Genomic DNA, 16,699 nt, shown 5'->3' on the forward strand with positions numbered 1-16,699 from the left:
TCTAGTAAATGTGTAATGGCCTCATATTGTGACTTTAATTTGCATTTTTCTGATGATTAGCAAAGTTACTATTTTTCCAGAGTTTACTGGCTATTCTGGTATCTTCCTTTGTGATGTGACCACACACACAAGATTTTATTTATTTATTTGATAGACAGAGATCACAAGTAGGCAGAGGCGCAGGTGGAGAGAGAGGGAGGGGGACGCAGACTTCCTGCTGAGCAGAGAAGCCAATCCCAGAGAGTCCATCCCAGGACCCTGGGATCATGACCTGAGCAGAAGACAGAGGCTTTAACCCACTGAGCCACCCAGGCACCCCCTTACTGAGTTTTAAAAGTTATTTTCTCTGGATATGAGATCTTTGTTACATATGCATATCGTATCTTCTATAGGTTTCTGCTCACTGTCTCAATGGTGTCTTTTTGATGTAGTTTTGTGATCTTAATATCATCCTGTGTATTACATTTTTATTTCCTTTGAAGAGGTGCTTTTTTTTCTTGTTAAAAAAATCTTGCTTATTCTAAAGTCACGAAGGTGTTCTTTGCTGTTGTATTCTAAATGTTTTCTTGTTTTACCATGATCACCGAGGTTTAATGTACAGACATGTCATGGGGTCATATTCTAGAGAATTTATAAATGCACTTTGATTTCTTCTTTTATTCAGGAGTTATGTAGGAGCAGGTTTTAAAATTTCCTTGTAGACTGACTTTTTTTTGTTTGTTTACCATTTATTCCTAGAATTTTATTGTGTTTAGATACGTAATTCATACAATTTTTACCTTTAATAATTTATTGAGTTTTCTGTGGCACATTGAGTTGTGATTTTTTGTAAATATCCCTAAGATATCTTTGGAAAGAAAGAACATTCTGTCAGTGAAGTTCAAAATTCCATATATACTGGGGCACCTGGGTGGTTCAGTGGGTTAAGCTTCGTCTTCAGCTCAGGTCATAATCCCAGTGTCCTGGGATCGAGCCCTGCATCTGGCTCTCTGCTCAGCAGGGAGCCTGCTTCCCCCTCTCTCTCTCCCTGCCTCTCTGCCTACTTGTGATCTCTGTCTGTCAAGTAAATAAATAAAATCTTTTTAAAAAATTCCATGTATACTATCGTTGATTGCTATTGTGGTAGCAATTAATATTGATTGAGTACCTATAATAAGCTGGCCACCGTTATTAGTATTTCATATATATAAATATATTTAATCATCACAACAGTTATGTTCTTCACTTTCTAATAAGGAAACTGAGGCAGAAAGTTTGTAAGTATTTTGCTGCAAGTTTAGCTAGCTAAGTGGGGGAAACACATTTGGAATCCATGTTGTATGGCTCTGTAGGCAGTGTCCTTAAACACAATTTGTCTCACCTATTTCTATATTACTATAATTTACAATTTGCTATCTAGTAAATTAACACATTAATACAATATCCAATTGTTTTATATGCTTGACTTTTGTCTTGAATGACTGGAGACTAAGAAACCTTTAAATGTTCCTTTCCATGATTATTCTTTATCAATTTTTTCATTGTCTCACTGGATTTTGCTGTTTTTCTGAAGTGTTTTTGTATATAGCACATAAAATTTATACCTTTTATGAATGCATTATAGATTTTACCTTTTAAGTATTGCTGGGTTACTAAATGTAAAGCACTTTTGCTTGGTACATGTTAACCATGCTAAAAGCACTACCTCTTTTTATATACTGTCTTCTCTCTTCTTAGGTTTCTTTCTTTCTCTCCGGGTTGTGAGTTCGAGCCCTGAAAAATTCTCCACGCCCAGGGATTGAACTCATAACCCGAGATCAAGACCTGAGTTGAGATCAGAAGTTGGATGTTCAACTGACTGAGCCACCCAGGTGCCCCTTCCCTCTTAGGATTCTGATCTTGACTTTTATCTCCATCAGCTGCCACTTTCTTTTCGTAATTTTTCTGGAAATCTGCATAGGTATTACATTTCATCTTTTCTTTCCTCTTCTCCATGCAGGAGCTTGATTGGATATAGGATTCTTGGATAATACAATGGGTTTCTTAAACTCTGAAGACAATCCTCCATGATCTTCTGCCATTCAGTATTGCCAGAAAAGTTTGGTGCCAACTTGAAAGTTTATATTTTTCTTTTGTAAATCACTTATCTTCACCCCACTGTGTTGATGCTTGTAAAATCTTTTCTTTAGGCTTGAAATTTAAATATTTGATCAGACTGTTTCAAATTTAAGTCTGTTTTAATGACTATGTCCACTCTCTTTGGAGTCACATGTCTTTCTTTCAGCATAGATGAATTTTATTTTCTATTGCTTTTTCTTCTTATCTACATTTTTTTGGAAAAATAACAATGTATTAGTTTCAAGCGGACACCATCTTGATTTGATACATGCATATAGCTCAGAACCATCACCACGCTAATTCTTTTTGTTTGTTTGTTTGTTTGTTTTATTTATTTATTTTTTATTTCTTTTCAGCATAACAGTGTTCATTGTTTTAGCACCACATCCAGTGCTCCATGCAATACGTGCCCTCCCTATTACCCACCACCTGGTACCCCAACCTCCCAGTCCCCCCGCCACTTCAAACCCCTCAGATTGTTTTTCAGAGTCTGTAGTCTCTCATGGTTTACCTCCCCTTCCAATTTACCCCAGCTCCCTTCTCCTAACACCCCTTGTCCTCCATGATATTTGTTATGCTCCACAAATAAGTGAAATCATATGATAGTTGACTCTCTCTGCTTGACTTATCTCACTCAGCATAATCTCTTCCAGTCCGGTCCATGTTGCTACAAAAGTTGGGTATTCATCCTTTCTGATGGAGGCATAATACTCCATAGTGTATATGGACCACATTGTCCTTATCCATTCGTCCGTTGAAGGGCATCTTGGTTCTTTCCACAGTTTGGCGACCGTGGCCATTGCTGCTATAAACACTGGGATACACATGGCCCTTCTTTTCACTACATCTGTATCTTTGGGGTAAATACCCAGTAGTAAAATTGCAGGGTCATAGGGAAGCTCTATTTTTAATTTCTTGAGGAATCTCCACACTGTTCTCCAAAGTGGCTGTACCAACTTGCATTCCCACCAACAGTGTAAGAGGGTTCTCCTTTCTCCGCATCCTCTCCAACACACATTGTTTCCTGTCTTGCTAATTTTGGCCATTCTAACTGGTGTAAGGTGGTATCTCAATGTAGTTTTAATTTGAGTCTCCCTAATGGCTAGTGATGAGGAACATTTTTTCATGTGTCTGATAGCCCTTTGTATGTCTTCATTGGAGAAGTGTCTGTTCATATCTTCTGCCCATTTTTTGACACTAATTCTTTTTAACATCCATCACTATACATAGTTACAAATTTGTTTTCTTGTGATGAGAACTTGGAAGATCTACTCTTGACAACTTACAAATAAGCAATACAGTATTAGTAACTATAGTCATGGTGCTGCACATTTCATCTCTATGACTTATTTATTTCATACCTGGAGGTTTGCACCTTTTGGCCACCCTCACTTAGTCTTTGTTTTCCTTTCCTTTTTTTTTTTTTTTACTTTTGCTACTCCATCTGTTAAATTCTTTCCTTTTAGACTTGTTACGAAACTTATTTTAGCTTTCCTCGATCTGTCTTCTAAAGGCTTAAACTTTTCTGGCAACATTTTCTACTCTTCCTAGAAGTTCTGGAAGAATTTCTCTAGCTTATTTTACTCATGCCTTGATTCTTATTCTACAGAATCTCATCTTGTGTTCACAAACTCCATGGCATGAGAAAACTTGATGGTTGTATTTTTCATCTCAAAGCAGGTTTTCCTGCTCCCAGGTTATAACTTCATGCTTTTTATTAAGTAGATAAAATGTCTTTTGGATCTTTTAGAAAATACACATTAGAGATTTTTTGTGGTTTTTCCTAACTTTCACTAATAAAGCCATTCTAGAAGGGCATATTTTTTCTGCCTACTCACTTTGATTGTCTTCTTTTAAACTACTTAATCTTTATATTATAATTTTCTCTTTGCTTATCCTTAGGAATAAGCATGCCTGGGTAGGATAGGGAATGAGGGAGTGACCGGATAAGTAAGGTGGGGGAGGAGATGATAAGCTTTTCCATACTTGGAGATTTGTGTGATTTCCTTCAAGGACTGTGTTGGTCTAAATCAAGAAGAAAGAGGAAACGACAAGAGAGAGGGAAGAAGAGAGAGAGAAAGGAAGAACAGGAAAGGAGGAAGGAAGGAGAGAAGGAAGGAAGGAAAGGAAGGAGAAGAAGAAGGTAGAGTTAGCTCTACTGTAGCTGTATACTGACAAAGGACAGGGCAATTCTCTGTGCAGTGTAGGTTGTGAATGAAAGCCCGGGCCAGCCACATCAGGGAGTTTTGCCCCATGCCAAAGAGAGTCTGTTCCCTCTTTGTGGGCTGGGATAATGTCTCTGTTCACTAACTGGCACAGCCTGTCTCTTTAGAGGCCAGCTGTGGCCCTGCCCCTCTTCTCCAGTTCAAGGGTAAGATGGGAGCCAACTATGCAGAGTAATCTCATCCTTGTTAGCTCTAGATTTGCAGCCTCCCTCCCAAACCCTCCATTGTCCTAATGTCCATTTTTTCCTCCAGGCCCTGTGCTGCTCTGTGCTTAGGGTTGGTTTGTGATTTGTGAGCTTGCCAGCCATTTTCTCAACCCAGTCTTTGTTTTCTTTTCTTTTCTTTTCTCTTTTCAGTTATTGCAGGAAGGATTTACACTAGGTCAAGTTAGAAGCAGACCCCAAATGTATACAGTGTACAAGCTGTGAGGTTTTACAGCTTGTGACAAGGGACAGAGGGCAAGTCTACTCATTGCAAGGAAATCCTCACTTAAGCTTCCATGAGCCAAAAGACTTAAAACCCATGAACCTTCAGCTGGTCGTCCTTAGCCAATCCAGTCTCTTCCGGGAACTGGCATATGTTCTCACGCGAATCACCCCATAGTGGAATTACTTCTCCATATTCTGGATGTTCAAGCACAGGACAAATGCAGGCAAATTTCTTCTTAAACGTCTTCACTAGTTTCTTTTTATCAAAATCATCAGCGATTCCCTGGATGGTAGTAAGGGTCTTCCTGCTTTTTCTCTGTTAAATTCGTATATGGCTGTAATCCTCAGTGCCACCAGGAAAGAGACCGTCCCCCTTCCTTGCATCAGGAGAGGGGTGGGAAGAGTAGAGGTTCTGGATAGGGGACCTGCTGGAAGGCTGCAGCAGGAGAAGGGGGGGCAGGGGGGGCGGCGAGGGCTGGGGACAGGAACTGAGTGTCAGGAAGGGATAGGGCTTTAGTGGGAGTGACTGGGATGTCTCCCAATCCAGTCTTGCTTGTGATACATTCTGCAGAAATGCCTTGACTTTTCCCACAGGAGTTTGGTTTCCTTTCCTGATATTCAAAGCTGAACAGATTTTCCAGGATTTTCGAATTCCTCTGGTCATTCCATTGGGAATTTGGGAGAATGGGAAGTTAAATGCAAGGGCTCAGATCGAAAGTCTCTCTTTTTAATTTTAAGTGATTAGAATAGCTTGTTCTCGAGATTACACTAGAATTAATGTTATCTAATCAATGAGATGTATTGATACAGCTCCTAATTTTTGTGGTTCCTGAACTGCAATTTACGATCTAGCTCCATCAGAAATACCTGGCGACTGCTGTATGAATGCAGATCTTCAGTTCTACCTCAGGAATTCTGATTCAGAAGATGTGGTGTGGACCTGGAAATATGCATCTTCAACCTCTTTCTGCAAATTGTTATGCACAGTCATGTTTGGGAGTCATTGCCTTAGTCTAGAACAGCCAGACCCTTTGCAATTATGATGTCTTATTTTCTATTTCTGATTTAGGACTTCTCCCATTCTGTTTTCCTCAGGATAACAGGATACATGTTAGTCATTTTTTTTATTGTTGTTTTTACGAGAGCAGATTTAAATTAATTTTTCTTTCAGAATTTCATGACAATTGTTAAGATAACTGGATACCCCCGGAGTGTGGCAACAAAAAATTATTGCTCTGACTGTAGGGCGGTTGTAGGTAACTCTGAATAGGGCACTATTAGCAAATGAGATAGTAAGCCCCTCCGAATTCTTTGCTGGAGTTTTTAGATCTGGAGAGGTAATTTCATCATGTGTTGGTGATTATTTGGGAAAATCCTATTGTGCCTTTTTAAGATGTTGGTTGTAATTGATGGGGGAGAAATGAAGAGAAACAGCTGGAGGCTTTGCAAGTACGTTCATAAGCCGGATGTTCCATGCCAGGGGAGAATGCCTTTTATGGAAATTTTAAAATAAAAATGTTCTACTTCATGAATACATTTTTTTTTTTTATCACTGTTATTCAGAAATTCTCATACTGGCTTTATTCTCTAGGGTGAAAAACACAGAGAGGCTTGTTACTAAAGATTTAGTTGGCACATGTTGGGTGTATCTGGAGGGGGGGAGGGCTTGGCTATGGAGATTAATTCATAATTCATACCCACCGATACTGATCGGAAAGGCTCATGCTTAGATTGTCACCTGCCAGTGCAAGAAAACGAAAGTCATTAAAAAAGTTTTTTAACTTAAGAACTCTGCCCTCCAGCATTCAAACAGCTGGTTCCCCTTCTCTTGTCTGCCAAAGCTAACAGCCAGAGTCCCTTAAGAAGAGGGATTAGATACAAAATCCTGATAAACCCCATTCAATTTGAGCTGTGTACCAATAACAGAAGGACGTTTGTTGTCCATCTGTCTTTGGATGGAATAGGGGGGAGCTTTGGGGCTGGCACTGCCATGACATAGAGGGTTGTGAGTCTATCTTGCAGTGTATTTGGATTCCGGCTGCAATCCAATGACACAGAAATATACCACTGTGGACTCCGAAATCACCAAAATAAGATTGCTTAAGGCCTCTATATAATTCTGAGCTAACTAAACAATAACCCCCAGATCTAAATGGTCTGTGTGATTACGCAGACAAACTGCAGGTTTTCTGTTAGGTTTACCGCTCCCCCGGGAACTTTAAATCTCACCGTTGCCGGTCTCTAATTTCTTCTACTCCTTATTCTGTTTATAAGTGCAACTTGGGATTCCGAGCAGAAAAGCATCTGCCAGGCTTTGGGGTTTAGGAGTCTACCTTAGAGGACAAAACAAATTAACATGCAAATCCTTTGTAGAGATCATTGCATCATCATCAAGATGGGAATAGAAAAACATTTATTACATTTAATTATAGAAGGTGTGCACACAAGATAGGTAGACAAAGGGCTATTTAGACACGAAGCTCAAGTCAACGATAACGGCACCCAAGGCAAATAGAACAGCGAGAATACGTGGCAGGTCCTGCCCAGTGTCTACGATCTCCTAGCACGCAAGGGGGCACGCACCATTTGCTGTGGCCTTTGGCGGTATATTTGCTTTCTGCTGCTGCATAACAAAAGGCCACAAACGTAGCATCCTGCAATCTTAAATTTATTATCTTCCGGTTCCCGAGGATTGGAATCTGGCATGTTTTAGTTGGGTTCCCTGCTGAGCGTCTCACGTGGGTGAAATTAAGGTGTTGGCTGGCTGCACCCTTATCTGGGAGCTCAACTAGGGAAATTGGCTTCCAGGCTTCCTCTGGTTGTTGGCAGAATTCACCCTCCTGCAGCTGTATAACTCACGTCCCCATTTTCTGGGAAGCTGTTGGCCGGGGATTACTCTCAGCTCCTGGAGGGTACGTTCCACAGGCCAGAGGGCTCCTTTCCTAGGCCTTCCCCCAACATGGCAACTTCCTGCTTGAAGGCCAGCCTTAAGAGTTCACTTGATAAGGTCAGGCCCACCCAGGATAATGTCTCTTTTAATCAACTCAAAGCCAACTGATTACGGACCTTAAGGATATCTATAAAATCTCTTCACCTTCACCTTTGTCATTTAATGTAAACTAATCATAAGATTGATATCTCCTCATAATCCCAGATTCGGTCTGTACTCCAGGAGGAGGAATTACACAAGGGTTTAACCCGGGGAACAGGGAGTTGGGAGAACCATGTGGGAGTGATACCTCCCATAGACACCCTAGGATTTAGAGCCTCTGTCTTAGTCCATATATGCTGACCTATTTTGGATTTCACCTCACTTCAATTAGGATTTGACCTATTTTTGATGTTTACAAATTCAAGGCCATTATTTTATTTATGATTTCACTGTACTCCTCATCCTTGGTCTTGAGTTCTGGGATCACCACTTAGTGCTCTCTCAAGGCCAGTTAGATGTTGTTGCTTCAGTTGAAGACATTACTTTCGCTTTTGTACTTGGTTGATTTCCCCACCAGAATAACCTCAAGTGAAGAGAGGCACCTGGAGTCAGGGTGCTCCCTGATCTTTGAATATTGAATCCTTGCCTCGTGAATATCTGATATATGTAGGGTCTGTGATCCTGTTCAAGAAGGATAGGAAAGAAGTGGAAATCCCTCCAGGATTAGCTGTGTGTATGAACTTCCACAAGTATGTTTGGTGGCTAGCCAGAGCCTGTTAGATTGCGAAGAAAACGAAGAAAGCGGGATCCCATCTACTTTGTCGAAGAAAGCTTACAATCCCAGATTGCTAGAGTCCCTTGAAGCTGCCTGGTGAGACAGAGAAGGTGATCCTTCCTGGCTGAGGGACCCCAGGTGCTATGTGAGACCAGAAAAATACATTTTTCTAGAACTCTGGTTTTAACTCAGAATGCATGTCTCCATGGAAACGTGGTTTTAAGCAATATTTGGCTGACAAGGTCAGCCTACAGACCCTTCAATAAAGAAAACAGATGAGAAAATGTCATCAGTGCAGAATCTTTCCAAATGACTGCTCCTCGGTATGACACACCTACCATGTTTTCTCTCTGGAGACTTGACTTAGGTTCTCAACCAAACTGAGCAGAGGTGTCCCGTTTTGGAGTGTGGAGAAGCATTATTCTACTTTCTAAAATTATTTTCCCGAATAAAGGTAATGCCAGCACTACTGTGAAAATTAGTTTGGCCGTTCCTCAGATGACTCAGCAATTCCACTCTTAGACACATATCACAAAAAACTGAGAACAGGTCCTCATACAAAAACTTGTACACGAGTGTTTACAGCAGTGTTGTTCACCACAACCCAAATGTTCATCAGGTGATGGATGGACACAAAATATGTTATATTCATGCATATTATTATAAGTTATATTTATACATTTTGTTCTGTCTTGAAAGGGAATGAATTAAATTCTGATACAAGCTGCAACATAGATGAACCTTGAAAATATTACAGTTTTTCATATTCTCATAAGTGAAAGGAGCCAGAAACACGACTGTGTGTTACGTGATCCCATTTAGAAGAAATATCCAGCAGAGCCAAATCTATCAAAACAGAAGATAGGTTCGTGAAATCAAAAACAGAAAATAGTTCTTGAGGATTAAGGGAAAGGGGATTCGGGGTGTGATACCTAAGCGTAAGGAATTTTTTCCTGTGGTGATAAAAATGTTCTAGAATTGCTATGGTGGTGGTCATGCACATCTGAGAATAGGCTAAAACCCATTGCTTTGCACACTTGAAATGGTTGGATTGTATGGTGTGTGAGTTATGCCTCAGTAAAGCTATCAGTAAAGAGTTAACAACTCTTAATAGATTAAAAAGGAAATCACGATGGATAGACAGAGGGAAAGCATTAAACTTCAGGCTCTTTTCTCAAAGCCCAGGTAAGAAATGAAGCCTCCTTTATGGCAGAATTATGTTCCTGTGATCAAATTTTTTCATTCACCCCCTAGCATGCATTTTTCTTTAGTTTTTGATCCAAAGAGCTTTGGGGAATCTGTGTTGTTTCTTAAATTAAGAGAGCTCTCTGGGAAGTGTATGCATGGGCTCCGATTTTTGACTCTAGAAAGAAAGGTATCTCATGTTTGTTGTTTGAGGTTATTTACTTGCCCCTATTATTTGAAAGTAGCTGTGTGCAGAGGGTTCGGGAGGGGTTGAAAGTGGGCATTCACATTCCACTTCTGGGGGAGCATTAGTGGATTCACAGAGGCAGTGCTGGTTTAGCACAATAGCTACAAGGTCAAACCTCAGGGGGGCTTTTTGGCCATAAGAGAAAGAGCTGTGGTGTTCTGGAGGCCCATGGAGTGAAACTGGACCAGGCACTGTGGGGGAGAAAGGAAAGAAAAGGAAGCCCATAGTAACGGATACTTAGGAAGGGAGGCACGTTGGGTATCTTCTCATGAATGAAGGCTCTTCCATAGTACATACTCGCTGAACACCTGCTTTATGAGTTGGATGATATCATTTCCATTTTACAGTCGAGCAAAGTAAGACCTGGTGAGAAGGCCACAGTTCCAAGCAGTGGGTTGTAACTGAATCATAGAATTTTTGACACCCTGTGGCCTCATTCTCCTTCCTTTTCTCCATTCACTCTGTTAGTGATGCTAACAAGGGCAGTTTGGGGTAATGTCTGGGGACACTGTTGTTGTGACAACTGGATAGGAGAATTCCAGGGGCGTCTAGTTGTGTAGAGCCCATGGAGGGAGATAAACTTCCTGCAGTGGACAACACAGCCTTCCGCAATGAATTCTCTGCCGCCAAATCTCAATAGCACAGAGAATGAAGAAGTCTACACACAACATAATATCTCATCAGCTCCCAACCATAAAGCGAAAATCTGTAGATGATTCCAATTCCCACATTAGTATCCATAGCCCAGATTTGTCTCAAGAGCTTTAGACTTACGCACACAACCGCTCCCTAGAAGTATCTCATAAATTCTCCGCATTCAAAACATTTAGTCATTGCATCTGGAGTGGTGGTGTGTCTACCGCAACTGTGACTTACCATTTACTTCCTTAAGTCAGGATATAAATAAAATCAACCCATTGCCATTGGTAGATATGTCCCTGAGTCTGTTTTCCATTTCTTTTTAAATGTAGGTTAATTTGGCTCTTTGTAACCTGTGTTGTTCTGAATTTCCTATATATAACAATTACATATAATTGTTCTGGAAGTTTGATTAGATTTGAGCTCATTTTTTTTTAATTGAATGAATTCACAGGTAGTGTTATGTTCTATCAGGAAACACTTAAAGTCTAGTTGCCTTTCTTTTGTAGCTTCAACAGCTAATGCTGATCAATACCACCTCCTTTACCTCAAATGGTGATGCATTAATTAAATTATTCATTCCTCATTTATTCGCTGAGTCTTACTATAAAGAGAAATTTTCCCTCTTCTAGTGCTGGTTACTCCTTGGTACAGTTCACATAGGAAAGGTGAGGAAAAAGCTTGATTCGTTATTTAACAGCTTTAAAAACAATTCATTGATACTTTCAGTGGTAACCAATTAGTTTTGCTACAATATCATTATAGGCTTAGAGACTGAAACTTATATACAGTAAGTTTCTATTATAGTTTCTATCCTTACTGACACTCAAGTTGCCTCCTCTTTAGGGAATGAGAATCTTTTGAACTTGACTCATTAGTTGCTCCAGATGCTATAGGGATTCATGCACCTGACCCTAGGTCCTAGGTCCTTTGTTTGTCTGATTCTGTTTGATTTCTGGGTTGTGTTTTTTGTTTGTTTTTTGTTTTGTTTTCTTTTGTTTTTGGCAGATCCTCCATATTTCTGTTTTATAGATGGAATTTCTTATTCTTTCCCAAGGCTGTTACTTATTTGGTCTTTAAAACAATATTCTTTCACCTATGGGGGAAAAAGGGGATCTAAGGGAAAAAGTCAGAAACTGAAGCAGTGTGCTGTCTTGATCTAATTTCTCTCTTTTTGCTTGATTAAAGTATGAGTGACAAATACAATTGTAAGATATTTACAGTGTACGTCGTGGTAATTTGAACGTTGTGAAAGGTTTTCTCCCACCGAATTACTTATTACTTCCCATATTTACTTTTTTTGTGTGTGTGAGAATGCTTAAGTTCTACTTTCTTAGCAGATTTCAGTTGTACAGCACTATGTCATCAATTACAGCTCTATGTCTTGATCTAATTTCTAAGGATTTTTCTAAAATGTAAATAAGATCATGCCATGATTGGAATTTGTAACGGTCCACACCTGCCTTCAAACTAAGTCCAGACTTCCAAAGAGTCCCTCCAGCCTCTGAATCCTGCTTACCTTGTTTCTTGTCTGGCTCCCTTCCCTTGCTAAACTTCAGCCATGTGGAATTTCTGGTACTTTCCCTAAAATGCCAGCTTTCTGGTTTTTGCTAATTATGTTCTTTCTGCCTGAGCATCTCAAGTACACGTCCCACCTGCTCCCCTTCATCTCCTTGACTTCGACTCCTCTGTAGGTCCTGCCTAGGATGTAATTTCCACTATGAGGTCTTCTCTAAACAGAGTGTCTGTAGCTCCTGGTTTCCCAGGACAGTTCTAGAGTAATCCTGGTGAAGATCAGTCAGTGTCTGTTTATCTTTAGGACACAATTCCCTGTTCCCAAGTGTCCCATTTTGGGTGATACATTATATAATCATCCTATCTCTGGACCCACAGTGCCAGAACTATGCTTTAAACCCATCTTGTGGTCGTCCTTGGAATTCTAGAATTCCACCCAACATTCTTCACATGCAATAACAATTTCATGTACTTACTGCTTTGTTATCGATGGAATTGTGTTTCCCCAAGTTCATCTATGGAAGCCCTAACTCCCATTGCAACTGTATTTGGAAATAGGGCCTTTCAAGAGGTAATTAAGATTAATGAGGTCATGAGAGTGAAGGCCTAGCAATAGGGCTGTTGTCCTACAAGAAGAGGAAGAGACCCAGAGATGCACAGGCACAGGGGAAAGACTAGATGAAGATACAGCAAGAAGGCAGCCATCTATAGGACAAGGAGAGAGACCTCGGAAGAAACTGAACCTGCTGACACCTTGATCTTGGACTTCTAGCCTCCAGAACTGCAGTAAAATAAATTTCTGTTATTTAAGCCACTGAGCCTGAAATCTTTTTTTATAAAAGCCCTAGAAAACTAACAGTCTTCTTTACTCGATTGACTTGCTCATTTTTAAAATCCCCTATTACCAGTTTTAGTGGTATGTTCACAGCAAGCACTGTACCATTGGGGTTCAGTCAGAGGAACAGAACCACTAGGAGTGATATAGAATAAGGAGTTTATTATAGGGATTTGACCTTATGGAATTGTGGGAGCTGGTTAAATAGGCTATTACAGTCTATTGTCTTTATGTTAGAATTAAAAAAGCAGGCACCTGGGAAGAAAAGATGGAGGTGATGTGGTAAAGAGCAAGGACACCCTGGTACCCATGACTTTGAGGCTGGAACTCATTAAGAATGGACTCCAACCTGTGTCAGACTCCAATTTTGATGGGGCGTGGGGTGGCCCATCATGGAAACTTGAGCCCTTGTCACGGAACTATACAGTCATCCGTCCCAGGAGTAGGGGAAGCAGAAATGGATAACTGATGGGAGCAGGAAGAGGGGCAGACGGGGATTTGCCCCACACCTTCAGGGTGAGCCACATCTTCAAGGTGAGCCACCACCTGGACAGTGGATGTGAGTTTCAGTAGTGCCTAGTAGAGAACCTACACGGATCTTTCAAGTATTTAAAAGAAAAAAGAAGTCGCTGTTTCATTCCATCTCTCAGGTATTATCCAAATGTCACTTGTGGTTCACACTGACTTGAAACTATACAGTGAGGAGAATTCTGGGAAATAGGGTTCCACCTTGGCTAAGTTGACACAGTGTGAATTGCTACGGGTGCTCTATATTGTTTGTTAAATAAGTAAGTGATACTGAAGCTCATAACCTCATCATAGTATCACCATCCTTCCCCCGGAACAGAAAGAACTCATAGAACCCAACCCAACCATCTTGTCTGGGAACCTCATGTATCAGTTTTCCCCTGTGGACTTTGAGGATATTGAATATTTTATTACGAGGTAGGTATTTTATGACTAAAATAATGGGGATAAAACAAACATATCGGATAACGATGCTTCAAAAGAAGGATGAATCATGAGGGTGGGCTAGAGGATTATTTTTTTTAAAAGATTTTATTTATTTTATTGTCAGAGAGAGTGAAAGAGCACAAGTGGAGGGGAGAGGCCGAGGGAGGGGGAGAAGCAGACTCCCCACTGAGCAGAGAGCCTGATGTGGGACTCGATCCCAGGACCCAGAGATCATGACCTGAGCCAAAAGCAGACGCTTAACTGACTAAACCACCCAGGCATCCCTGGGATTAATTTGTAATGTGGCTAAAATATAAAATTTGGACAAAGAATATCACGTAGTAGCCTTTGTGTCTTCATATCCTCCAACTAATGTAATCAGAGGTTACCCGGGTCGGGAATTAAGCAGGTTTGCTTCTTTGTTTCTGTTTGCCTCGTTCATTTACTGACTGCTTTTATTCATTCAACACAAACTGAAGAGGGAGAAATGGGAATTTCTGAAACACATACTGTGACATTGACACATTCTGCTTTGTAAGTTTTTCAGGGACCAGGAGTCTGAAGTGGAACAGAAAAACAGCATTGCTGTTGATTGCTTATATCGAAGGACAATATACGTTTCAACACATTAACTCACAAAGATGATTTATTGCCTCAACATCCAAACAGTGCTCTGTAACCAGTGACTAGTGTTTAGATAAGCCATCATTTGCATGAACAATGCTTAGTTTCTTTATCTGGGACACTTTGAGGCAGCTCCGCTGTTACACAAAGGTCCCATGGACATGGCAGATTTTTCTTTTCTGTTTACCAGGGTCACTTTGGGAACCAGCAGATGAGCACTGTGGCTCTGTCACTCTTTCTTAAGGTCTCCCACCCCACCCCCCACATGGCCTCTGTGATGGGGGGTATACTTGCAGGAGACAGAAGTGCTTGCCTGGCCTAAACCAAGTGACCATTGGAAGACAGAATACCAAACATGGTGATGGCTTTGCCAAAATGTCAGCAGTGGAATAATGGGTTCAAATAGTATTCAAATGTGAACTGATTTTATTTACCCAATTAATCTCGACCCCACTTTTTTTTTTTTTTTTAACGTGCATCATTGCAGGTTGCTGGCATTCTTCTTTTAATTGGTTTTGACTCGGCAGAATGATTTCTTTTAATCTCTCCAGCTGTTTCATCAGAATTGAAAGGAGAGAAAATGACCCCATCACGCTTTCCTCTCATCCTAATGAACTAAAAGCCACCACACTGGAAAAGCACATGGATTTTCTTGGTATTTCTTTTGATACAGACATAGGAATGATAACCTACTCTTAGTCCTCAACTACTTCTACCTAGAATCACCGGCCGGACACTGTATACGGACTTGGCAGTTAAAGGAAAGGGATTCCCATATTCCCCAAACAATGCAGATAGAAAGAAGATGAGCCAAAATGGGACTGAGGAAGCCAGAATAAATCATAAAGGATAATCAGAAAGACCCCGATAGATCAGTGGCAAGGATCTAACAAGGCTCCACAGGTCTACAGAATTCCTGATTGCTGCCGCATAACAAAGAAAGGGATCCCATCAGGGCTTGTTCCTTTGTGTCCTACTTGCTTGCCCGTCACTGCTTACCTCTTTACTCCCAGCTCATCAACTCCACCGCTCATAGGAATTAAACAAGCTCTCTCTCCCCATGCTCCTTAGCTCACTGAAAAATCAAGACTCACTCGGACCACTAGAGGGATCTCTCTTCTCGGGAAAGGAAAAAAATGAAAAAAAAAAAAAAATCTAAATCGTGTAATAGACTGTTCACTTGAAATGACACAGGGAAAAGCCGAGCAGGACCAGAGATTAGCTATTGCAGGTTTCCAGGATATTCCCGTGCTGACAGAGGGGCCCGGCCGCTGGAGAGCCTGACTTTTCCAGGGTCTTGAGAGAATGTGGCCAATGTGGACTTGGTCACACAAACACACTTTGAGCTACTTGAGTGGGCTTCTCGGTCGCTTGAAGGGAGAAGGCTACAGGCTGCGGAGAGGACAGTGACAGTGCGGATCATTAAGGCCAACTGAATTTGTAACTCCTATTTTATGGCATTTTTAAAAAACTTCATATTTTGACATTTCAAACCCTAACATGTTTTAAAAAAAAAAAGTGAGGTAGTACACACACACACACACCATCTTTTAATTTCACAGTTTTTGAAGCAGATATTTGTGTCACCATTTTACATACATGTAATCAGACCTGGGGGAAGTTAAGTCATTTCTTTCACCACTAAAGTGGAAAAGCCAAAATTTTAACTCCGCTCAGGTACTTTCTCTTTTACTCAAGCTTCCTGTGGAAATAACCAGAATTTTGCAAGAATGTGACTGTTCTATTGCACGTATTTGATAGCGAAGAAATAGAGAAGATAGTCGTATAACATGAACTTTTGAAAAACTGTCCTCAGGAAGTTCAGAGAAAACATTTAATAATTTTATATAGGGACATTTAAAAGGGATAATGGCTGGATGAAGCAGAACCACAAAAGTTGAAATTGTGAGAGCACACTCTCAAACTTGTCAGGGAAAAAGATGCCCCTAAAGGAATCCGGGTAGTGATATAGAAGGGTCTCTGATAAGCTCTGATGTTACAGGGTGTGCGAGAAAGACGGCAGGAGCCATAATCACTAAGGGCCGTGTATGTAAAGGAGTGAAGCAGATCTACGGAGAGCACGTGAGGTCGTCGAGCCTCTAATATAAGAAGCCCCCACTTGTGAAATATGTGAAGGACAGTTCCACGTTCAGGCCACACGGAGAGGGAGAATGGGAAGGCTGAATTCGGTATGTGGGGGAGATTGTTTAAGGATGACAGATGAGAGCAACTCAATACTCCCC

The 16,699-nt window shown here is 40.8% G+C and overlaps 1 pseudogene; it reads right to left on the reverse strand.

Annotated features, from left to right (window-relative positions):
• Window positions 1-4,835: 4,835 nt before the first annotated feature.
• Window positions 4,836-5,414, reverse strand: LOC101679333 (annotated as a pseudogene).
• Between the last annotated feature and the right edge of the window lie 11,285 nt (window positions 5,415-16,699).

This window comes from Mustela putorius, unplaced genomic scaffold, assembly GCF_011764305.1.
Source record: "Mustela putorius furo isolate JIRA1106 unplaced genomic scaffold, ASM1176430v1.1 tig00003834_pilon_pilon_pilon, whole genome shotgun sequence".
NCBI lineage: Eukaryota > Metazoa > Chordata > Mammalia > Carnivora > Mustelidae > Mustela > Mustela putorius.